Here is a 23,569-nt window from a genome sequence, read left to right as displayed (position 1 = left end):
ATCTGATGTCTTTTGCCTGGAATGCCCTCTGCACTCTTTGGCTTCCATCCCATAGGCATTTTTCGTTTCTTGAATGTCCTAAGTTTCTGGTCACATAGCCTTCCAAGATGCTATTTTCCTGCCTGAAATTCTTCCTGCAACTCAACCCTGGTTTACCTAGGTTCAACTCTATGGACCTCAACGAAATGGTGCCTCTGAAAGCCTTCCTGACACCCAGGTTTTGTGGTGAGGGAAGAGGCCCTCTATAGGTTCTCAAAGGATCTGCCTGTGATGTATCATTAGAGTCGCCCTCAGTGAAAGCAGGAACTCTGTGTCTTCTTCTCTCCGCCTTCTATTCCTGAAACTTATTACATGCCTCCTAGCTCATCGTAGGTGCTCAGTATTTACTTAGTGTGTGAAAGACAGAAAAGCTCTTGGAAGCCTCAAGGGGTCACTTGGCTCGGCACTTTTGATCTCTTTGTATATTTGGCGAGTCAATTCTTTCCTTTCCTGGGTTGATGTGTACACTATATTCGAGGCACAACCTAAGGCATGAAGACATATCCATACATAGAGGTTCTTGCTTTCAAGGAACTCGTACAGCAGATTTCTACAAGTTAGGGCTTTTCAAATGCTCTAGAAGCATGTGAACGTTCAGTATGCTCCATTTTCATTTCAAAGAAAGATGGTTTGACTTCCATAGCAAAGGTGGAGACCTTCCAACGTTGAGGCCAATACTTATACCTTGACCATTTCAGGCAAGTCTTGTGGTTCCTTCTGGAGGTGTGTGGCTCTTGCAGAAATGTGAAGATCTTCCATCGTCCTCAGACTTTGGTGTCATTTGCAGTCATCCAGAAAGCTTCCAGGTCTAGGTTCCAGACCACCACCACACACAGTCAGTAGCCAACGGAGCGGATTCCAGGAATACGCATTGTTCACCGACATTACCGTTGATATTGTTGCTGCACACTCAATGCAGTGGGCAGGGCCTGGATTGTCCACTGGGTCTCATGTGGAATGGAAAGAAGGGCTCCCCACACACACACACACACCCCACCCCCACTGTTGACAGCCTTGTGACTAGAAACGGTCCCCGAAACAAGAATCAGACAAACCAGAGAAGCCCAGATGATAGTCCTTGAGATGAAGGAACTAAGCAGCTGGTTGAGATGGCACCAAGGGGAAAGGTTGCTCTTTTTGTCTGCCCCTCTACTCCTTTCTTCCTGGACGCCTTAGGGTTTTGTCATGGAGATTTGAAAGAAAGTGCACAAAAGTCATATGTGTTGAATCAAGATTTTGCATTTAACCATCTCTCAAAAAGGAAGAGAGCTTCACCTGCACATGTTTCTTTCAAAACCACAATTGCTTTTCAATTCTGGGGTTTCTCTTGCCTTGTTCAGTTAGCCTTAACAGTAAAAATCAACGAAAAACTACATAAAGATTCAAAGATACCAACAAAGGACAGCTTCTGTTTTTGAAATCATCTTTCCATTTAGTAGAACACGAGCTCTATTCTTTGTATTTTGCCTAGGGAATTAGCAATGTCCTGGTTCAGATGGCAAGGCATCCGCAAGCAGGAGACTGGGGTTTGATCCCTGGGTCGGGAAAGATCCCGCCGGAGAAGGAAATGGCAACCCACTCCCAGTATCCTCGCCTGGGAAATGCCACGGACAGAGGAGCCTGATGGGCCGCAGTCCATGGGTTGTATTAAAGTTGGGCTCAACCCAGCAACTACGAACACAAGTATTTCAAAGACCACACTCAAGTGTGTGTGTGTGTGTGTGTGTGTGTGTGTGTGTGTGTGTCTGTATCTCCTCTTGCCGCCTTGGAGTCTGTCTCGGATCTTCATGTATTTCTGCCTCTGTATCTCCTGACAGCCAGCCGCCGCCCGCTCGTCTGGCCCCGCCTCTCCCAGGCGCTCTGGCTCTGGCTGAGGAGCTTGCGCAGGCCAGCTGTCTCCCTTGGCGTGGGTGCGTCAGTGAGTGTCTGTGTGTCTGTCTGTGTGCCTGCCTGTGGCTCGCCTGCTCTCTCAGGAAGGTCGAAGGCTTGGCGTGGGGGCAAAGGGGGGGCCTCGGTAGTGCGAAGGGGAGGGGCTGAGGCGCTCCGGTCGACCGCGCCTCCCTGGCTTCTGCTGGGTTTGGGCACCGGACAGGTGCCGGGCAAGTTGGGCGCTCAAGTTCGCTGCGCCTAGGCCCGCAGGGAGGTTCAGAGGCCCCTGGGCCGCTGGGGTTGGGAGGCGGCGGGCGCCAAGACCGACACATCTGGGGCCGCGCGGGCCTGAGCAGCGAATGGGATCCGGGGGAGGCCCCGCTCAGCCAGCGCGGCCGGGTCTGGAGTTGCCGCGGGTGGGAGGGCGCCGAGACCTCCGCACCCCTCAGCCCAGCCCCAGGCCCCGCGCGCGCACGCATGCACGCACGCCTCCCGGTCAATGGGGGTCCTGAAGCCCTCGGCCCCCGGGCCCGCCAGGCGCTTGCTGGTCTGGTGTTGGCGGTGTTCGGGGGCGGCCGGCGTCAGCAGGCTGGAGTCCGCCGCGGTCGTGCGGCTCAAGTACAGCACGCCCCGCGACGAGAGGTGCGCCCGTTGGCCCGACCTGCAGGGCAGAGCGAAAGGGGAGGCGGCGCAAGGCTCTTAGGGCGCCCGAGCCAACGCCACTGTCTCAGGCCAGATCAGCCTGAAGGCGCCCGATCTCGCCTGATCTCGGAAGCTAAGCAGGGTCGGGCCCGGTTAGGATCTTGGATGGGAGACCACCTGGGAATCCCGGGTGCTCGAGGCTTTTGCCTACCAGAAGAGGTCCTTTAGCCCCGCCGCGCATCCCGATTCTTGGATCCCCCGCAGCCCCAGCCCCTCCCGGGCCGCGGGAGCGGCTGGCGGGGCCCCACTCCCGCTGCAGACCTGGGTTGCCTCCGCGCGGCCCGCGAGCCCCTCCGCATTCGCATTCGGCTTCCAGGACACCCGACGACCGGCAGTCCCGTCTCCATCTGGGGCTCCTTTGGCTTGCCTCAGGCAATCCCGGGGCTTGCACGGACTCCCGCCAGAGCCCCAGCCCCCGCCCCACCCCTGCCTCGGGGCCATCACAAGATGCGCATGTGCAAGACGCACGCACAGATAGATGTGCCCAAACGGGGCATCTATCTTGTTCACTTATACCGTGGGTGTGTCCATGCCTGGGAGTCGGACTGCTGAACCATACGCTACTTCCACTTTTAGTTCCTTCGGAACCTCCATATTCTTTTCCATACCGGCTCTACCCACGCCCATTCCTACTCACCGTGGAGGAGAGTTCCCTTTGCTCCACATCTTCTCAGCACTGGTTATTGACAGACATTGCAGTGAGGCCCAATCGGACTCATGTGAAGTGGTCCCTCCTGGAGTTTGGAGTTGAGCCTCTCAATCATTAGTGATGTGGAGCAAGATGACCTTTTGAAATGCAGATGCAATGCTGTCACCTCCTGCTCCAACGGCTCTCGTATTTTCCCAGCATATTGAAGATACGACCACTTCCCTCAGGCTTGCTCTCACGTTCTTCTCTGATGTCTTTTGCCTGGAATGCCCTCTGCACTCTTTGGCTTCCATCCCATAGGGCATTTTTCGTTTCTTGAATGTCCTAAGTTTCCCTGGTCACATAGCCTTCCAAGATGCTATTTTCCCTGCCTGAAATTCTTCCTGCATCTCAACCCTGGTTTACCTAGGTTCAACCTATGGACCTCAACGAAATGGTGCCTCTGGAAAGCCTTCCTGACACCCAGGTTTTGTGGTGAGGAAGAGGCCCTCTATAGGTTCTCAAAGGATCTGCCTGTGATGTATCATTAGAGTCGTCTCAGTGAAAGCAGGAACTCTGTGTCTTCTTCTCTCCCGCCTTCTATTCCTGAAACTTATTACATGCCTCCTAGCTCATCAGAGGTGCTCAGTATTTACTTAGTGTGTGAAAGACAGAAAAGCTCTTGGAAGCCTCAAGGGGTCACTTGGCTCGGCACTTTTGATCTCTTTGTATATTTGGCGAGTCAATTCTTTCCTTTCCTGGGTTGATGTGTACACTATATTCGAGGCACAATCTAAGGCATGAAGACATATCCATACATAGAGGTTCTTGCTTTCAAGGAACTCGTACAGCAGATTTCTACAAGTTAGGGCTTTTCAAATGCTCTAGAAGCATGTGAACGTTCAGTATGCTCCATTTTCATTTCAAAGAAAGATCGTTTGACTTCCATAGCAAAGGTGGAGACCTTCCAACGTTGAGTCCAAGACTTATACCTTGACCATTTCAGGCAAGTCTTGTGGTTCCTTCTGGAGGTGTGTGGCTCTTGCAGAAATGTGAAGATCTTCCATCGTCCTCAGACTTTGGTGTCATTTGCAATCATCCAGAAAGCTTCCAGGTCTAGGTTCCAGACCACCACCACACACAGTCAGTAGCCAACGGAGTGGATTCCAGGAATACGCGTTGTTCACCGGCATTACCGTTGATATTGTTGCTGCACACTCAATGCAGTGGGCAGGGCCTGGATTGTCCACTGGGTCTCATGTGGAATGGAAAGAAGGGCTCCCCCACACACACACACCCCCCCCCACTGTTGACAGCCTTGTGACGAGAAACGGTCCCAAAACAAGAATCAGACAAACCAGAGAAGCCCAGATGATAGTCCTTGAGATGAAGGAACTAAGCAGCTGGTTGAGATGGCACCAAGGGGAAAGGTTGCTCTTTTGTCTGCCCTCTACTCCTTTCTTCCTGGACGCCTTAGGGTTTTGTCATGGAGATTTGAAAGAAAGTGCACAAAAGTCATATGTGTTGAATCAAGATTTTGCATTTAACCATCTCTCAAAAAGGAAGAGAGCTTCACCTGCACATGTTTCTTTCAAAACCGTCAATTGCTTTTCAATTCTGGGGTTTCTCTCTTGCCTTGTTCAGTTAGCCTTAACAGTAAAAATCAACGAAAAACTACATAAAGATTTCAAAGATACCAACAAAGGACAGCTTCTGTTTTTGAAATCATCTTTCCATTTAGTAGAACACGAGCTCTATTCTTTGTATTTTGCCTAGGAATTAGCAATGTCCTGGTTCAGATGGCAAGGCATCCATCCGCCGCAGGAGACTGGGGTTTGATCCTGGGTCGGGAAGATCCCGCCGAGAAGGAAATGGCAACCCACTCCCAGTATCCTCGCCTGGGAAATGCCACGGACAGAGGAGCCTGATGGGCCGCAGTCCATGGGTTGTATTAAAGTTGGGCTCAACCCAGCAACTACGAACACAAGTATTTCCAAAGACCACACTCAAGTGTGTGTGTGTGTGTGTGTGTGTGTGTGTGTGTGTGTGTGTCTGTATCTCCTCTTGCCGTCTTGGAGTCTGTCTCGAATCTTCATGTATTTCTGCCTCTGTATCTCCTGACAGCCAGCCGCCGCCTGCCTCGCCTGGCCCCGCCTCTCCCAGGCGCTCTGGCTCTGGCTGAGGAGCTTGCGCAGGCCAGCTGTCTCCCTTGGCGTGGGTGCGTGCGAGTGTCTGTGTGTCTGTCTGTGTGCCTGCCTGTGGCTCGTCTGCTCTCTCAGGAAGGTCGAAGGCTTGGCGTGGGGGCAAAGGGGGGGCCTCGGTAGTGCGAAGGGGAGGGGCTGAGGCGCTCCGGTCGACCGCGCCTCCCTGGCTTCTGCTGGGTTTGGGCACCGGACAGGTGCCGGGCAAGTTGGGCGCTCAAGTTTCGCTGCGCCTAGGCCCGCAGGAGGTTCAGAGGCCCCTGGGCCGCTGGGGTTGGGAGGCGGCGGGCGCCGAAGACCGACACATCTGGGGCCGCGCGGGCCTGAGCAGCGAATGGGATCCGGGGGAGGCCCCGCTCAGCCAGCGCGGCCGGGTCTGGAGTTGCCGCGGGTGGGAGGGCGCCGAGACCTCCGCACCCCTCAGCCCAGCCCCCAGGCCCCGCGCGCACGCATGCACGCACGCCCTCCCGGTCAATGGGGGGTCCTGGAAGCCCCTCGGGCCCCCGGGCCCGGCCAGGCGCTTGCTGGTCTGGTGTTGGCGGTGTTCGGGGGGGCGGGCCGGCGTCAGCAGGCTGGAGTCCGGTCGCGGGTCGTGCGGCTCAAGTACAGCACGCCCCGCGACGAGAGGTGCGGCCCGTTGGCCCGACCTGCAGGGCAGAGCGAAAGGGAGGCGAAGCGCAAGGCTCTTAGGGCGCCCCGAGCCAAGCGCCACTGTCTCAGGCCGTATCAGCCTGAAGGCGCCCGATCTCGTCTGATCTCGGAAGCTAAGCAGGGTCGGGCCTGGTTAGGATCTTGGATGGGAGACCACCTGGGAATCCCGGGTGCTCGAGGCTTTTTGCCTACCAGAAGAGGTCCTTTAGCCCCCGCCGCGCATCCCGATTCTTGATCCCCCCGCAGCCCCAGCCCCCCCGGGCCGCGGGGAGCGGCTGGCCGGGCCCCGACTCCCGCTGCAGACCTGGGTTGCCTCCGCGGCCCGCGAGCCCCTCCGCATTCGCATTCGGCTTCCAGGACACCCGACGACCGGCAGTCCTGCCTCCATCTGGGGCTCCTTTGGCTTGCCTCAGGCAATCCCGGGCTTGCACGGACTCCAGCCAGAGCCCCAGCCCCGCCCCACCCCTGCCTCGCAGGCCATCACAAGATGCGCATGTGTGCACGCACGCAGATAGATGTGCCCAAACGGGCATCTATCTTGTTCACTTATACCGTGGGTGTGTCCATGCCTGGGAGTCGGACTGCTGAACCATACGCTACTTCCACTTTTAGTTCCTTCGGGAACCTCCATATTCTTTTTCCATACCGGCTCTACCCACGCCCATTCCTACTCCCGTGGAGGAGAGTTCCCTTTGCTCCACATCTTCTCAGCACTGGTTATTGACAGACATTGCAGTGAGGCCCAATCGGACTCATGTGAAGTGGTCCCTCCTTGAGTTTGGAGTTGAGCCTCCAATCATTAGTGATGTGGAGCAAGATGACCTTTTGAAATGCAGATGCAATGCTGTCACCTCCCTGCTCCAACGGCTCTCGTATTTTCCCAGCATATTGAAGATACGACCACTTCCCTTCAGGCTTGCTCCTCACGTTCTTCTCTGATGTCTTTTGCCTGGAATGCCCTCTGCACTCTTTGGCTTCCATCCCATAGGGCATTTTTCGTTTCTTGAATGTCCTAAGTTTCCCTGGTCACATAGCCTTCCAAGATGCTATTTTCCCTGCCTGAAATTCTTCCTGCATCTCAACCCTGGTTTACCTAGGTTCAACCTATGGACCTCAACGAAATGGTGCCTCTGGAAAGCCTTCCTGACACCCAGGTTTTGTGGTGAGGGAAGAGGCCCCTCTATAGGTTCTCAAAGGATCTGCCTGTGATGTATCATTAGAGTCGTCTCAGTGAAAGCAGGAACTCTGTGTCTTCTTCTCTCCGCCTTCTATTCCCTGAAACTTATTACATGCCTCCTAGCTCATCGTAGGTGCTCAGTATTTACTTAGTGTGTGAAAGACAGAAAAGCTCTTGGAAGCCTCAAGGGGTCACTTGGCTCGGCACTTTTGATCTCTTTGTATATTTGGCGAGTCAATTCTTTCCTTTCCTGGGTTGATGTGTACACTATATTCGAGGCACAATCTAAGGCATGAAGACATATCCATACATAGAGGTTCTTGCTTTCAAGGAACTCGTACAGCAGATTTCTACAAGTTAGGGCTTTTCAAATGCTCTAGAAGCATGTGAACGTTCAGTATGCTCCATTTTCATTTCAAAGAAAGATCGTTTGACTTCCATAGCAAAGGTGGAGACCTTCCAACGTTGAGTCCAAGACTTATACCTTGACCATTTCAGGCAAGTCTTGTGGTTCCTTCTGGAGGTGTGTGGCTCTTGCAGAAATGTGAAGATCTTCCATCGTCCTCAGACTTTGGTGTCATTTGCAATCATCCAGAAAGCTTCCAGGTCTAGGTTCCAGACCACCACCACACACAGTCAGTAGCCAACGGAGTGGATTCCAGGAATACGCGTTGTTCACCGGCATTACCGTTGATATTGTTGCTGCACACTCAATGCAGTGGGCAGGGCCTGGATTGTCCACTGGGTCTCATGTGGAATGGAAAGAAGGGCTCCCCACACACACACACCCCCACCCCCACTGTTGACAGCCTTGTGACGAGAAACGGTCCCCGAAACAAGAATCAGACAAACCAGAGAAGCCCAGATGATAGTCCTTGAGATGAAGGAACTAAGCAGCTGGTTGAGATGGCACCAAGGGGAAAGGTTGCTCTTTTGTCTGCCCCTCTACTCCTTTCTTCCTGGACGCCTTAGGGTTTTGTCATGGAGATTTGAAAGAAAGTGCACAAAAGTCATATGTGTTGAATCAAGATTTTGCATTTAACCATCTCTCAAAAAGGAAGAGAGCTTCACCTGCACATGTTTCTTTCAAAACCGTCAATTGCTTTTCAATTCTGGGGTTTCTCTCTTGCCTTGTTCAGTTAGCCTTAACAGTAAAAATCAACGAAAACTACATAAAGATTCAAAGATACCAACAAAGGACAGCTTCTGTTTTTGAAATCATCTTTCCATTTAGTAGAACACGAGCTCTATTCTTTGTATTTTGCCTAGGGAATTAGCAATGTCCTGGTTCAGATGGCAAGGCATCCGCGCGCAGGAGACTGGGGTTTGATCCCTGGGTCGGGAAGATCCCGCCGAGAAGGAAATGGCAACCCACTCCCAGTATCCTCGCCTGGGAAATGCCACGGACAGAGGAGCCTGATGGGCCGCAGTCCATGGGTTGTATTAAAGTTGGGCTCAACCCAGCAACTACGAACACAAGTATTTCAAAGACCACACTCAAGTGTGTGTGTGTGTGTGTGTGTGTGTGTGTGTGTGTGTGTCTCTCCTCTTGCCGTCTTGGAGTCTGTCTCGGGATCTTCATGTATTTCTGCCTCTGTATCTCCTGACAGCCAGCCGCCGCCCGTTTGCCTGGCCCCGCCTCTCCCAGGCGCTCTGGCTCTGGCTGAGGAGCTTGCGCAGGCCAGCTGTCTCCCTTGGCGTGGGAGTGCGTGCGAGTGTCTGTGTGTCTGTCTGTGTGCCTGCCTGTGGCTCGTCTGCTCTCTCAGGAAGGTCGAAGGCTTGGCGTGGGGGGGCAAAGGGGGCCTCGGTAGTGCGAAGGGGGGAGGGGCTGAGGCGCCCGGTCGACCGCGCCTCCCTGGCTTCTGCTGGGTTTGGGCACCGGACAGGTGCCGGGCAAGTTGGGCGCTCAAGTTTCGCTGCGCCTAGGCCCGCAGGAGGTTCAGAGGCCCCTGGGCCGCTGGGGTTGGGAGGCGGCGGGCGCCAAGACCGACACATCTGGGGCCGCGCGGGCCTGAGCAGCGAATGGGATCCGGGAGGCCCGCTCAGCCAGCCAGCGGCCGGGTCTGGAGTTGCCGCGGGGTGGGAGGCGCCGAGACCTCCGCACCCCTCAGCCCAGCCCCAGGCCCCGCGCGCGCGCACGCACGCACGCCCTCCGGTCAATGGGGGTCCTGAAGCCCCTCGGGCCCCGGGCCGCCAGGCGCTGCTGGTCTGGTGTTGGCGGTGTTCGGGGGGGGGCGGCGTCAGCAGGCTGGAGTCCGGTCGCGCGGTCGTGCGGCTCAAGTACAGCACGCCCGCGCGACGAGAGGTGCGCCCGTTGGCCCGACCTGCAGGGCAGAGCGAAAGGGAGGCGGCGCAAGGCTCTTAGGGCGCCCCGAGCCAAGCGCCACTGTCTCAGGCCGTATCAGCCTGAAGGCGCCCGATCTCGTCTGATCTCGGAAGCTAAGCAGGGTCGGGCCTGGTTAGGATCTTGGATGGGAGACCACCTGGGAATCCCGGGTGCTCGAGGCTTTTTGCCTACCAGAAGAGGTCCTTTAGCCCCGCCGCGCATCCCGATTCTTGATCCCCCCCGCAGCCCCAGCCCCTCCCGGGCGCGCGGGGAGCGGCTGGCGGGGCCCCGACTCCCGCTGCAGACCTGGGTTGCCTCCGCGCCCGCGAGCCCCTCCGCGATCGCATTCGGCTTCCAGGACACCCGACGACCGGCAGTCCCGTCTCCATCTGGGGCTCCTTTGGCTTGCCTCAGGCAATCCCGGGGCTTGCACGGACTCCCGCCAGAGCCCCAGCCCCGCCCCACCCCCTGCCTCGCAGGCCATCGCAAGATGCGCATGTGCAAGACGCACGCACAGATAGATGTGCCCAAACGGGCATCTATCTTGTTCACTTATACCGTGGGTGGATCTATGCCTGGGAGTCGGACTGCTGAACCATACGCTACTTCCACTTTTAGTTCCTTCGGGAACCTCCATATTCTTTTCCATACCGGCTCTACCCACGCCCATTCCTACTCACCGTGGAGGAGAGTTCCCTTTGCTCCACATCTTCTCAGCACTGGTTATTGACAGACATTGCAGTGAGGCCCAATCGGACTCATGTGAAGTGGTCCCTCCTTGGAGTTTGGAGTTGAGCCTCTCCAATCATTAGTGATGTGGAGCAAGACGACCTTTTGGAAATGCAGATGCAATGCTGTCACCTCCCTGCTCCAACGGCTCTCGTATTTTCCCAGCCTATTGAAGATACGACCACTTCCCTTCAGGCTTGCTCCTCACGTTCTTCTCTGATGTCTTTTGCCTGGAATGCCCTCTGCACTCTTTGGCTTCCATCCCATAGGGCATTTTTCGTTTCTTGAATGTCCTAAGTTTCCCTGGTCACATAGCCTTCCAAGATGCTATTTTCCCTGCCTGAAATTCTTCCTGCAACTCAACCCTGGTTTACCTAGGTTCAACCTATGGACCTCCACGAAATGGGGCCTCTGCAAAGCCTTCCCTGACACCCAGGTTTTGTGGTGAGGGAAGAGGCCCCTCTATAGGTTCTCAAAGGATCTGCCTGTGATGTATCATTAGAGTCGTCTCAGTGAAAGCAGGAACTCTGTGTCTTCTTCTCTCCGCCTTCTATTTCCTGAAACTTATTACATGCCTCCTAGCTCATCGTAGGTGCTCAGTATTTACTTAGTGTGTGAACGACAGAAAAGCTCTTGGAAGCCTCAAGGGGTCACTTGGCTCGGCCCTTTTGATCTCTTTGTATATTTGGCGAGTCAATTCTTTCCTTTCCTGGGTTGATGTGTACACTATATTCGAGGCACAACCTAAGGCATGAAGACATATCCATACATAGAGGTTCTTGCTTTCAAGGAACTCGTACAGCAGATTTCTACAAGTTAGGGCTTTTCAAATGCTCTAGAAGCATGTGAACGTTCAGTATGCTCCATTTTCATTTCAAAGAAAGATGGTTTGACTTCCATAGCAAAGGTGGAGACCTTCCAACGTTGAGGCCAATACTTATACCTTGACCATTTCAGGCAAGTCTTGTGGTTCCTTCTGGAGGTGTGTGGCTCTTGCAGAAATGTGAAGATCTTCCATCGTCCTCAGACTTTGGTGTCATTTGCAATCATCCAGAAAGCTTCCAGGTCTAGGTTCCAGACCACCACCACACACAGTCAGTAGCCAACGGAGTGGATTCCAGGAATACGCGTTGTTCACCGGCATTACCGTTGATATTGTTGCTGCACACTCAATGCAGTGGGCAGGGCCTGGATTGTCCACTGGGTCTCATGTGGAATGGAAAGAAGGGCTCCCCCACACACACACACCCCCCCCCCACACTGTTGACAGCCTTGTGACGAGAAACGGTCCCAAAACAAGAATCAGACAAACCAGAGAAGCCCAGATGATAGTCCTTGAGATGAAGGAACTAAGCAGCTGGTTGCGATGGCACCAAGGGGAAAGGTTGCTCTTTTTGTCTGCCCCTCTACTCCTTTCTTCCTGGACGCCTTAGGGTTTTGTCATGGAGATTTGAAAGAAAGTGCACAAAAGTCATATGTGTTGAATCAAGATTTTGCATTTAACCATCTCTCAAAAAGAAGAAGAGAGCTTCACCTGCACATGTTTCTTTCAAAACCATCAATTGCTTTTCAATTCTGGGGTTTCTCTCTTGCCTTGTTCAGTTAGCCTTAACAGTAAAAATCAACGAAAACTACATAAAGATTCAAAGATACCAACAAAGGACAGCTTCTGTTTTTGAAATCATCTTTCCATTTAGTAGAACACGAGCTCTATTCTTTGTATTTTGCCTAGGGAATTAGCAATGTCCTGGTTCAGATGGCAAGGCATCCGCGCAGGGAGACTGGGGTTTGATCCTGGGTCGGGAAGATCCCGCCGGAGAAGGAAATGGCAACCCACTCCCAGTATCCTCGCCTGGGAAATGCCACGGACAGAGGAGCCTGATGGGCCGCAGTCCATGGGTTGTATTAAAGTTGGGCTCAACCCAGCAACTACGAACACAAGTATTTCCAAAGACCACACTCAAGTGTGTGTGTGTGTGTGTGTGTGTGTGTGTGTGTGTGTGTGTGTCTCCTCTTGCCGTCTTGGAGTCTGTCTCGGAATCTTCATGTATTTCTGCCTCTGTATCTCCTGACAGCCAGCCGCCGGCCCGTTCGTCTGGCCCCCGCCTCTCCCAGGCGCTCTGGCTCTGGCTGAGGAGCTTGCGCAGGCCAGCTGTCTCCCTTTGGCGTGGGTGCGTCGCGTGTCTCTGTGTGTCTGTCTGTGTGCCTGCCTGTGGCTCGTCTGCTCTCTCAGGAAGGTCGAGGGCTTGGCGTGGGGGCAAAAGGGGGCCTCAGTATTGCGTGGGGAGGGGGCTGAGGCGCTCCGGTCGACCGCGCCTCCCTGGCTTCTGCTGGGTTTGGGCACCGGACAGGTGCCGGGCAAGTTGGGCGCTCAAGTTTCGCTGCGCCTAGGCCCGCAGGAGGTTCAGAGGCCCCTGGGCCGCTGGGGTTGGGAGGCGGCGGGCGCCGAGACCGACACATCTGGGGCCGCGGGGCCTGAGCAGCGAATGGGATCCGGGAGGCCCGCTCAGCCAGCGCGGCCGGGTCTGGAGTGGCCGGGGTGGGGGGCGCCGAGACCTCCGCACCCCTCAGCCCAGCCCCCAGGCCCCGCGCGCGCGCATGCACGCACGCCCTCCCGGTCAATGGGGGGTCCTGGAAGCCCCTCGGGCCCCCGGGCCCGGCCAGGCGCTTGCTGCTCTGGTGTTGGCGGTGTTCGGGGGGCGGGCTGGCGTCAGCAGGCTGGAGTCCGGTGCCGGACTTGCGGCTCAAGTACAGCACGCCCCCCGACGAGAGGTGCGGCCCGTTGGCCCGACCTGCAGGGCAGAGCGAAAGGGAGGCGAAGCGCAAGGCTCTTAGAGCGCACGGCGCCAACCGCCTCCGGCTCCGGCCCTATCAGCCTGAAGGCGCCCGATCTCGTCTGATCTCGGAAGCTAAGCAGGGTCGGGCCTGGTTAGGATCTTGGATGGGAGACCACCTGGGAATCCCGGGTGCTCGAGGCTTTTTGCCTACCAGAAGAGGTCCTTTAGCCCCCGCCGCGCGTCCCGATTCTTGGATCCCCCCCGCAGCCCCAGCCCCTCCCGGGCCGCGGGGAGCGGCTGGCCGGGGCCCCGACTCCCGCTGCAGACCTGGGTTGCCTCCGCGCGGCCCCGAGCCCCCCCGCGTTCGCATTCGGCTTCCAGGACACCCGACGACCGGCAGTCCCGTCTCCATCTGGGGCTCCTTTGGCTTGCCTCAGGCAATCCTGGGGCTTGCACGGACTCCAGCCAGAGCCCCAGCCCCCGCCCCACCCCTGCCTCGCAGGCCCATCACGCATGCGCGCATGTAAAGACGCACGCACAGATAGATGTGCCCAAACGGGGCATCTATCTTGTTCACTTATACCGTGGGTGTGTCCATGCCTGGGAGTCGGACTGCTGAACCATACGCTACTTCCACTTTTAGTTCCTTCGGGAACCTCCATATTCTTTTCCATACCGGCTCTACCCACGCCCATTCCTACTCACCGTGGAGGAGAGTTCCCTTTGCTCCACATCTTCTCCAGCACTGGTTATTGACAGACATTGCAGTGAGGCCCAATCGGACTCATGTGAAGTGGTCCCTCCTTGGAGTTTGGAGTTGAGCCTCTCCAATCATTAGTGATGTGGAGCAAGATGACCTTTTGGAAATGCAGATGCAATGCTGTCACCTCCCTGCTCCAACGGCTCTCGTATTTTCCCAGCATATTGAAGATACGACCACTTCCCTTCAGGCTTGCTCCTCACGTTCTTCTCTGATGTCTTTTGCCTGGAATGCCCTCTGCACTCTTTGGCTTCCATCCCATAGGGCATTTTTCGTTTCTTGAATGTCCTAAGTTTCCCTGGTCACATAGCCTTCCAAGATGCTATTTTCCCTGCCTGAAATTCTTCCTGCAACTCAACCCTGGTTTACCTAGGTTCAACCTATGGACCTCAACGAAATGGTGCCTCTGGAAAGCCTTCCCTGACACCCAGGTTTTGTGGTGAGGGAAGAGGCCCCTCTATAGGTTCTCAAAGGATCTGCCTGTGATGTATCATTAGAGTCGTCTCAGTGAAAGCAGGAACTCTGTGTCTTCTTCTCTCCGCCTTCTATTCCCTGAAACTTATTACATGCCTCCTAGCTCATCGTAGCTGCTCAGTATTTACTTAGTGTGTGAAAGACAGAAAAGCTCTTGGAAGCCTCAAGGGGTCACTTGGCTCGGCACTTTTGATCTCTTTGTATATTTGGCGAGTCAATTCTTTCCTTTCCTGGGTTGATGTGTACACTATATTCGAGGCACAATCTAAGGCATGAAGACATATCCATACATAGAGGTTCTTGCTTTCAAGGAACTCGTACAGCAGATTTCTACAAGTTAGGGCTTTTCAAATGCTCTAGAAGCATGTGAACGTTCAGTATGCTCCATTTTCATTTCAAAGAAAGATCGTTTGACTTCCATAGCAAAGGTGGAGACCTTCCAACGTTGAGTCCAAGACTTATACCTTGACCATTTCAGGCAAGTCTTGTGGTTCCTTCTGGAGGTGTGTGGCTCTTGCAGAAATGTGAAGATCTTCCATCGTCCTCAGACTTTGGTGTCATTTGCAATCATCCAGAAAGCTTCCAGGTCTAGGTTCCAGACCACCACCACACACAGTCAGTAGCCAACGGAGTGGATTCCAGGAATACGCGTTGTTCACCGGCATTACCGTTGATATTGTTGCTGCACACTCAATGCAGTGGGCAGGGCCTGGATTGTCCACTGGGTCTCATGTGGAATGGAAAGAAGGGCTCCCCACACACACACACCCCCACCCCCACTGTTGACAGCCTTGTGACGAGAAACGGTCCCCGAAACAAGAATCAGACAAACCAGAGAAGCCCAGATGATAGTCCTGAGATGAAGGAACTAAGCAGCTGGTTGCGATGGCACCAAGGGAAAGGTTGCTCTTTTTGTCTGCCCCTCTACTCCTTTCTTCCTGGACGCCTTAGGGTTTTGTCATGGAGATTTGAAAGAAAGTGCACAAAAGTCATATGTGTTGAATCAAGATTTTGCATTTAACCATCTCTCAAAAAGGAAGAGAGCTTCACCTGCACATGTTTCTTTCAAAACCGTCAATTGCTTTTCAATTCTGGGGTTTCTCTCTTGCCTTGTTCAGTTAGCCTTAACAGTAAAAATCAACGAAAACTACATAAAGATTCAAAGATACCAACAAAGGACAGCTTCTGTTTTTGAAATCATCTTTCCATTTAGTAGAACACGAGCTCTATTCTTTGTATTTTGCCTAGGGAATTAGCAATGTCCTGGTTCAGATGGCAAGGCATCCGCGCAGCAGGAGACTGGGGTTTGATCCCTGGGTCGGGAAGATCCCGCCGGAGAAGGAAATGGCAACCCACTCCCAGTATCCTCGCCTGGGAAATGCCACGGACAGAGGAGCCTGATGGGCCGCAGTCCATGGGTTGTATTAAAGTTGGGCTCAACCCAGCAACTACGAACACAAGTATTTCAAAGACCACACTCAAGTGTGTGTGTGTGTGTGTGTGTGTGTGTGTGTGTGTGTCTCTCTCCTCTTGCCGTCTTGGAGTCTGTCTCGGAATCTTCATGTATTTCTGCCTCTGTATCTCCTGACAGCCAGCCGCCGCCCGTTAAATCTGGCCCCCGCCTCTCCCAGGCGCTCTGGCTCTGGCTGAGGAGCTTGCGCAGGCCAGCTGTCTCCCTTGGCGTGGAGTGCGTCAGTGTGTCTGTGTGTCTGTCTGTGTGCCTGCCTGTGGCTCGTCTGCTCTCTCAGGAAGGTCGAAGGCTTGGCGTGGGGGCAAAGGGGGGGCCTCAGTATTGCGTAGGGGAGGGTCTGAGGCGTTTCGCTCGACCGCGCCTTCCTGGCTTCTGGTGGGTTTGGGCACCGGACAGGTGCCGGGCAAGTTGGGCTCTCAAGTTTCGCTGCGCCTAGGCCCGCAGGAGGTTCAGAGGCCCCTGGGCCGCGGGGGTTGGGAGGCGGCGGGCACCGAAGACCGACAACTCCGGGGCCGCGCGGGCCTGAGCAGTGAATGGGATCCGGGGGAGGCCCCGCTCAGCCAGCGCGGCCAGGTCTGGAGTGGCCGGGGGTGGGAGGGCGCCGAGACCTCCGCACCCCTCAGCCCAGCCCCAGGCCCCCGCGCGCGCGCACGCACGCGCGCCCCCCGGTCAATGGGGGTCCTGAAGCCCCTCGGCCCCGGGCCCGCCAGGCGCTTGCTGGTCTGGTGTTGGCGGTGTTCGGGGGGCGGGCTGGCGTCAGCAGGCTGGAGTCCGTCGCGGACGTGCGGCTCAAGTACAGCACGCCCCCCGACGAGAGGTGCGGCCCGTTGGCCCGACCTGCAGGGCAGAGCGAAAGGGAGGCGAAGCGCAAGGCTCTTAGAGCGCACGGCGCCAACCGCCTCCGGCTCCGGCCCTATCAGCCTGAAGGCGCCCGATCTCGTCTGATCTCGGAAGCTAAGCAGGGTCGGGCCTGGTTAGGATCTTGGATGGGAGACCACCTGGGAATCCCGGGTGCTCGAGGCTTTTTGCCTACCAGAAGAGGTCCTTTAGCCCCCGCCGCGCATCCCGATTCTTGGATCCCCCCCCGCAGCCCCAGCCCCTCCCGGGCCGCGGGGAGCGGCTGGCCGGGGCCCCGACTCCCGCTGCAGACCTGGGTTGCCTCCGCGCGGCCCGCGAGCCCCTCCGCATTCGCATTCGGCTTCCAGGACACCCGACGACCGGCAGTCCCGTCTCCATCTGGGGCTCCTTTGGCTTGCCTCAGGCAATCCCGGGGCTTGCACGGACTCCCGCCAGAGCCCCAGCCCCCGCCCCACCCCCTGCCTCGCAGGCCATCGCGCATGCGCATGTGCGCACGCACGCACAGATAGATGTGCCCAAACGGGGCATCTATCTTGTTCACTTATACCGTGGGTGTGTCCATGCCTGGGAGTCGGACTGCTGAACCATACGCTACTTCCACTTTTAGTTCCTTCGGGAACCTCCATATTCTTTTCCATACCGGCTCTACCCACGCCCATTCCTACTCCCCGTGGAGGAGAGTTCCCTTTGCTCCACATCTTCTCCAGCACTGGTTATTGACAGACATTGCAGTGAGGCCCAATCGGACTCATGTGAAGTGGTCCCTCCTTGGAGTTTGGAGTTGAGCCTCTCCAATCATTAGTGATGTGGAGCAAGATGACCTTTTGGAAATGCAGATGCAATGCTGTCACCTCCCTGCTCCAACGGCTCTCTCGTATTTTCCCAGCATATTGAAGATACGACCACTTCCCTTCAGGCTTGCTCCTCACGTTCTTCTCTGATGTGTCTTTTGCCTGGAATGCCCTCTGCACTCTTTGGCTTCCATCCCATAGGGCATTTTTCGTTTCTTGAATGTCCTAAGTTTCCCTGGTCACATAGCCTTCCAAGATGCTATTTTCCCTGCCTGAAATTCTTCCTGCAACTCAACCCTGGTTTACCTAGGTTCAACCTATGGACCTCAACGAAATGGTGCCTCTGGAAAGCCTTCCCTGACACCCAGGTTTTGTGGTGAGGAAGAAGAGCCCCTCTATAGGTTCTCAAAGGATCTGCCTGTGATGTATCATTAGAGTCGTCTCAGTGAAAGCAGGAACTCTGTGTCTTCTTCTCTCCGCCTTCTATTCCCTGAAACTTATTACATGCCTCCTAGCTCATCGTAGCTGCTCAGTATTTACTTAGTGTGTGAAAGACAGAAAAGCTCTTGGAAGCCTCAAGGGGGTCACTTGGCTCGGCACTTTGATCTCTTTGTATATTTGGCGAGTCAATTCTTTCCTTTCCTGGGTTGATGTGTACACTATATTCGAGGCACAATCTAAGGCATGAAGACATATCCATACATAGAGGTTCTTGCTTTCAAGGAACTCGTACAGCAGATTTCTACAAGTTAGGGCTTTTCAAATGCTCTAGAAGCATGTGAACGTTCAGTATGCTCCATTTTCATTTCAAAGAAAGATCGTTTGACTTCCATAGCAAAGGTGGAGACCTTCCAACGTTGAGTCCAAGACTTATACCTTGACCATTTCAGGCAAGTCTTGTGGTTCCTTCTGGAGGTGTGTGGCTCTTGCAGAAATGTGAAGATCTTCCATCGTCCTCAGACTTTGGTGTCATTTGCAATCATCCAGAAAGCTTCCAGGTCTAGGTTCCAGACCACCACCACACACAGTCAGTAGCCAACGGAGTGGATTCCAGGAATACGCGTTGTTCACCGGCATTACCGTTGATATTGTTGCTGCACACTCAATGCAGTGGGCAGGGCCTGGATTGTCCACTGGGTCTCATGTGGAATGGAAAGGAGGGCTCCCCCCCACACACACACACCCCCCCCCCCACTGTTGACAGCCTTGTGACGAGAAACGGTCCCCGAAACAAGAATCAGACAAACCAGAGAAGCCCAGATGATAGTCCTTGAGATGAAGGAACTAAGCAGCTGGTTGCGATGGCACCAAGGGGAAAGGTTGCTCTTTTTGTCTGCCCCTCTACTCCTTTCTTCCTGGACGCCTTAGGGTTTTGTCATGGAGATTTGAAAGAAAGTGCACAAAAGTCATATGTGTTGAATCAAGATTTTGCATTTAACCATCTCTCAAAAAGGAAGAGAGCTTCACCTGCACATGTTTCTTTCAAAACCGTCAATTGCTTTTCAATTCTGGGGTTTCTCTCTTGCCTTGTGATTAGCAAGCGGGGCTGGGCAGGGAGGCGCGGCACGGGCTGCATCGCTTAGAGTAAGAATCTGGCCCGAATACCTGAGCGCTATCTGAGCGAAATAATTTGGGCTAGCAAACCAGACTGTGGGATATCTACCATGCGAAAAGCCAGCCCTAACCTAAGACACCGCCAGCCCGCGTCGGAACAAAGGACTAAACAGAGGTAGCCGGCTGCAAACCTTCCCCCCCGCTGACAGGCAGCCAGAGCCGGAAGGGGGCAATCGCAGCCCCAGAGAGACATTATCTATAAAACTGGCTTCTTTGCTAACTAAAACTTATTGGGGTCTGGACGGTCAACATCTGCCTGAGAAGGTGCGCGGTTTTACACCCAGATAACCAAGTGGCGGGAGGCGATAAGTCGCAGCATTGGCGCCGCCAAACACCTCATCACCTGAGCTGCTCGGACCTGGGAAGAGCACAAAACGCAGCCCCAGCTGAGTCTGCGCCTCTGAGGACTACCTGAGTGCCTGAACCTGAGCGGCTTGGACCTGGGAGGTGCATGCAACCCAGGGCCAGCCTCGGATTGTTCCCGGCGGAACAACCTAGAGCCTGAGCAGTGTGGGGCAGGGAGGCTACACGCGCCGTGAGCGGGGCAGACCCAGTGTGGCTGAGGCACTGCGGCGCACGCCAGTGTCATTTGTTAGCAGCATCCCTCCCTCCCTCCCCCATAGCGACGACTGAACAAAGAGAAGAAATACAGCTCCACCCACCAGAACACCGACACAAGCTTCCCTAACCAGGAAACCTTGACAAGCCACCTCTACATACCCACACACAGCGAGGAAACGCCACAGTAAAGAGAACTCCACAAACTGCCAGAATACAGAAAGGACTCCCAAACTCAGCAATTTAAACAAGATGAAGAGACAGAGGAATACCCAGCAGATAAAGGAACAGGATAAATGCCCACCAAACCAAACAAAAGAGGAAGAGATAGGAAATCTACCTGATAAAGAATTCCAAATAATGATAGTGAAATTGATCCAAAATCCTGAAATTAAAATGGAATCACAGATAAATAGCCTGGAGACAAGGATTGAGAAGATGCAAGAAAGGTTTAACAAGGACCTAGAAGAAATAAAAAGAGTCAATATATAATGAATAATGCAATAAATGAAATTAAAAACACTCTGGAGCCAACAAATAGTAGAATAACAGAGGCAGAAGATAGGATTAGTGAATTAGAAGATAGAATGGTAGAAATAAATGAATCAGAGAGGATAAAAGAAAAACGAATTAAAAGAAATGAGGACAATCTCAGAGACCTCCAGGACAATATTAAACGCTACAACATTCAATCATAGGGGTTCCAGAAGAAGAAGACAAAAAGAAAGACCATGAGAAAATACTTGAGGAGATAATAGTTGAAAACTTCCTAAAATGGGGAAGGAAATAATCACCCAAGTCCAAGAAACCCAGAGAGTCCCAAACAGGATAAACCCAAGGAGAAACACCCCAAGACACATATTAATCAAATTAACAAAGATCAAACACAAAGAACAAATATTAAAAGCAGCAAGGGAAAAACAACAAATAACACACAAGGGAATTCCCATAAGGATAACAGCTGATCTTTCAATAGAAACTCTTCAAGCCAGGAGGGAATGGCAAGACATACTTAAAATGATGAAAGAAAATAACCTACAGCCCAGATTATTGTACCCAGCAAGGATCTCATTCAAGTATGAAGGAGAAATCAAAAGCTTTTCAGACAAGCAAAAGCTGAGAGAATTCTGCACCACCAAACCAGCTCTCCAACAAATACTAAAGAATATTCTCTAGACAGGAAACACAAAAATGGTGTATAAACTCGAACCTAAAACAATAAAGTAAATGGCAACGGGATCATACTTATTAGTAATTACCTTAAACGTAAATGGGTTGAATGCCCCAACCAAAAGACAAAGACTGGCTGAATGGATACAAAAACAAGACCCTACATATGTTGTCTACAAGAGACCCACCTCAAAACAGGGGACACATACAGACTGAAAGTGAAGGGCTGGAAAAAGATTTTCCATGCAAATTGGGACCAAAAGAAAGCAGGAGTCACAATACTACTATATCAGATAAATTAGACTTTAAAACAAAGGCTGTGAAAAGAGACAAAGAAGGTCACTACATAATGATCAAAGGATCAATCCAAGAAGAAGATATAACAATTATAAATATATATCCACTCAACATGGGAGCACCGCAGTATGTAAGACAAATCCTAACAAGTATGAAAGGAGAAATTAACAATAACACAATAATAGTGGGAGACTTTAATACCCCACTCACACTTATGGATAGATCAACTAAACAGAAAATTAACAAGGAAAAAAAAAAAAAAACATGTATGTATCTATAAAGCTCACTAAAGCAAAGCACAGTAAAATGAGGTATGGCAATAAAAGGCATTAAATTTATCAAATAAAAAAATAAATAAATAAAGTGCTGAAAAATTAAAAAAAAATAATAAAGTTGGGCTCAACCCAGCAACTACGAACACAAGTATTTCCAAAGACCACACTCAAGTGTGTGTGTGTGTGTGTGTGTGTGTGTGTGTGTGTGTGTGTGTCTGTATCTCCTCTTGCCGTCTTGGAGTCTGTCTCGAATCTTCATGTATTTCTGCCTCTGTATCTCCTGACAGCCAGCCGCCCGGCCGTTTCGTCTGGCCCCCGCCTCCCCAGGCGCTCTGGCTCTGGCTGAGGAGCTTGCGCAGGCCAGCTGTCTCCCTTGGCGTGGGTGCGTCACGAGTGTCTGTGTGTCTGTCTGTGTGCCTGCCTGTGGCCTCTGCTCTCTCAGGAAGGTCGAAGGCTTGGCGTGGGGTCAAAGGGGGCCTCGGTAGTGCGAAGGGGAGGGGCTGAGGCGCCCGGTCGACCGCGCCTCCTGGCTTCTGCTGGGTTTGGGCACCGGACAGGTGCCGGGCAAGTTGGGCGCTCAAGTTTCGCTGCGCCTAGGCCCGCAGGAGGTTCAGAGGCCCCTGGGCCGCTGGGGTTGGGAGGCGGCGGGCACCAAGACCGACACATCTGGGGCCGCGCGGGCCTGAGCAGCGAATGGGATCCGGGAGGCCCGCTCAGCCAGCGCGGCCGGGTCTGGAGTTGCCGCGGGTGGGAGGGCGCCGAGACCTCCGCACCCCTCAGCCCAGCCCCAGGCCCCGCGCGCCGCGCATGCACGCACGACCTCCCGGTCAATGGGGGTCCTGAAGCCCCTCGGGCCCCGGCCCGCCAGGCGCTGCTGGTCTGGTGTTGGCGGTGTTCGGGGCGAGCCGGCGTCAGCAGGCTGGAGTCCGTCGCGGGTCGTGCGGCTCAAGTACAGCACGCCCGCGACGAGAGGTGCGGCCCGTTGGCCCGACCTGCAGGGCAGAGCGAAAGGGAGGCGGCGCGCAAGGCTCTTAGGGCGCCCGAGCCAGCGCCACTGTCTCAGGCCAGATCAGCCTGAAGGCGCCCGATCTCGCCTGATCTCGGAAGCTAAGCAGGGTCGGGCCCGGTTAGGATCTTGGATGGGAGACCACCTGGGAATCCCGGGTGCTCGAGGCTTTTGCCTACCAGAAGAGGTCCTTTAGCCCCGCCGCGCATCCCGATTCTTGATCCCCCCGCAGCCCCAGCCCCTCCCGGGCCGCGGGAGCGGCTGGCCGGGGCCCCGACTCCCGCTGCAGACCTGGGTTGCCTCCGCGCGGCCCGCGAGCCCCTCCGCATTCGCATTCGGCTTCCAGGACACCCGACGACCGGCAGTCCCGTCTCCATCTGGGGCTCCTTTGGCTTGCCTCAGGCAATCCCGGGGCTTGCTCGGACTCCCGCCAGAGCCCCAGCCCCGCCCCACCCCCTGCCTCGCAGGCCATCGCGCATGCGCATGTGCGCACGCACGCACAGATAGATGTGCCCAAACGGGGCATCTATCTTGTTCACTTATACCGTGGGTGTGTCCATGCCTGGGAGTCGGACTGCTGAACCATACGCTACTTCCACTTTTAGTTCCTTCGGGAACCTCCATATTCTTTTCCATACCGCTCTACCCACGCCCATTCCTACTCCCGTGGAGGAGAGTTCCCTTTGCTCCACATCTTCTCCAGCACTGGTTATTGACAGACATTGCAGTGAGGCCCAATCGGACTCATGTGAAGTGGTCCCTCCTTGGAGTTTGGAGTTGAGCCTCTCCAATCATTAGTGATGTGGAGCAAGATGACCTTTTGGAAATGCAGATGCAATGCTGTCACCTCCCTGCTCCAACGGCTCTCGTATTTTCCCAGCATATTGAAGATACGACCACTTCCCTTCAGGCTTGCTCCTCACGTTCTTCTCTGATGTCTTTTGCCTGGAATGCCCTCTGCACTCTTTGGCTTCCATCCCATAGGGCATTTTTCGTTTCTTGAATGTCCTAAGTTTCCCTGGTCACATAGCCTTCCAAGATGCTATTTTCCCTGCCTGAAATTCTTCCTGCAACTCAACCCTGGTTTACCTAGGTTCAACCTATGGACCTCAACGAAATGGTGCCTCTGGAAAGCCTTCCCTGACACCCAGGTTTTGTGGTGAGGAAGAGGCCCTCTATAGGTTCTCAAAGGATCT

The 23,569-nt window shown here is 54.2% G+C and overlaps 6 pseudogenes; all 6 read left to right on the top strand.

The window, feature by feature from the left end:
• Positions 1-2,632: 2,632 nt before the first annotated feature.
• On the top strand, positions 2,633-2,752 carry LOC138986882 (5S ribosomal RNA; annotated as a pseudogene).
• A 3,400-nt stretch (positions 2,753-6,152) lies between these two features.
• On the top strand, positions 6,153-6,272 carry LOC138986883 (5S ribosomal RNA; annotated as a pseudogene).
• Positions 6,273-9,655: 3,383 nt separating this feature from the next.
• On the top strand, positions 9,656-9,775 carry LOC138986881 (5S ribosomal RNA; annotated as a pseudogene).
• A 3,405-nt stretch (positions 9,776-13,180) lies between these two features.
• On the top strand, positions 13,181-13,300 carry LOC138986885 (5S ribosomal RNA; annotated as a pseudogene).
• A 3,407-nt stretch (positions 13,301-16,707) lies between these two features.
• LOC138986884 (5S ribosomal RNA) lies at positions 16,708-16,827 on the top strand (annotated as a pseudogene).
• Positions 16,828-22,423: 5,596 nt separating this feature from the next.
• Positions 22,424-22,543, top strand: LOC138986886 (5S ribosomal RNA; annotated as a pseudogene).
• The last annotated feature ends 1,026 nt before the right edge of the window (positions 22,544-23,569 follow it).

This window comes from Bos mutus, unplaced genomic scaffold (assembly GCF_027580195.1).
Source record: "Bos mutus isolate GX-2022 unplaced genomic scaffold, NWIPB_WYAK_1.1 CTG2274, whole genome shotgun sequence".
NCBI classification, from domain to species: domain Eukaryota; kingdom Metazoa; phylum Chordata; class Mammalia; order Artiodactyla; family Bovidae; genus Bos; species Bos mutus.
The sequence above is the reverse complement of the archived record's forward strand: the minus strand, read 5'-3'. Positions and strand labels throughout refer to the sequence as shown.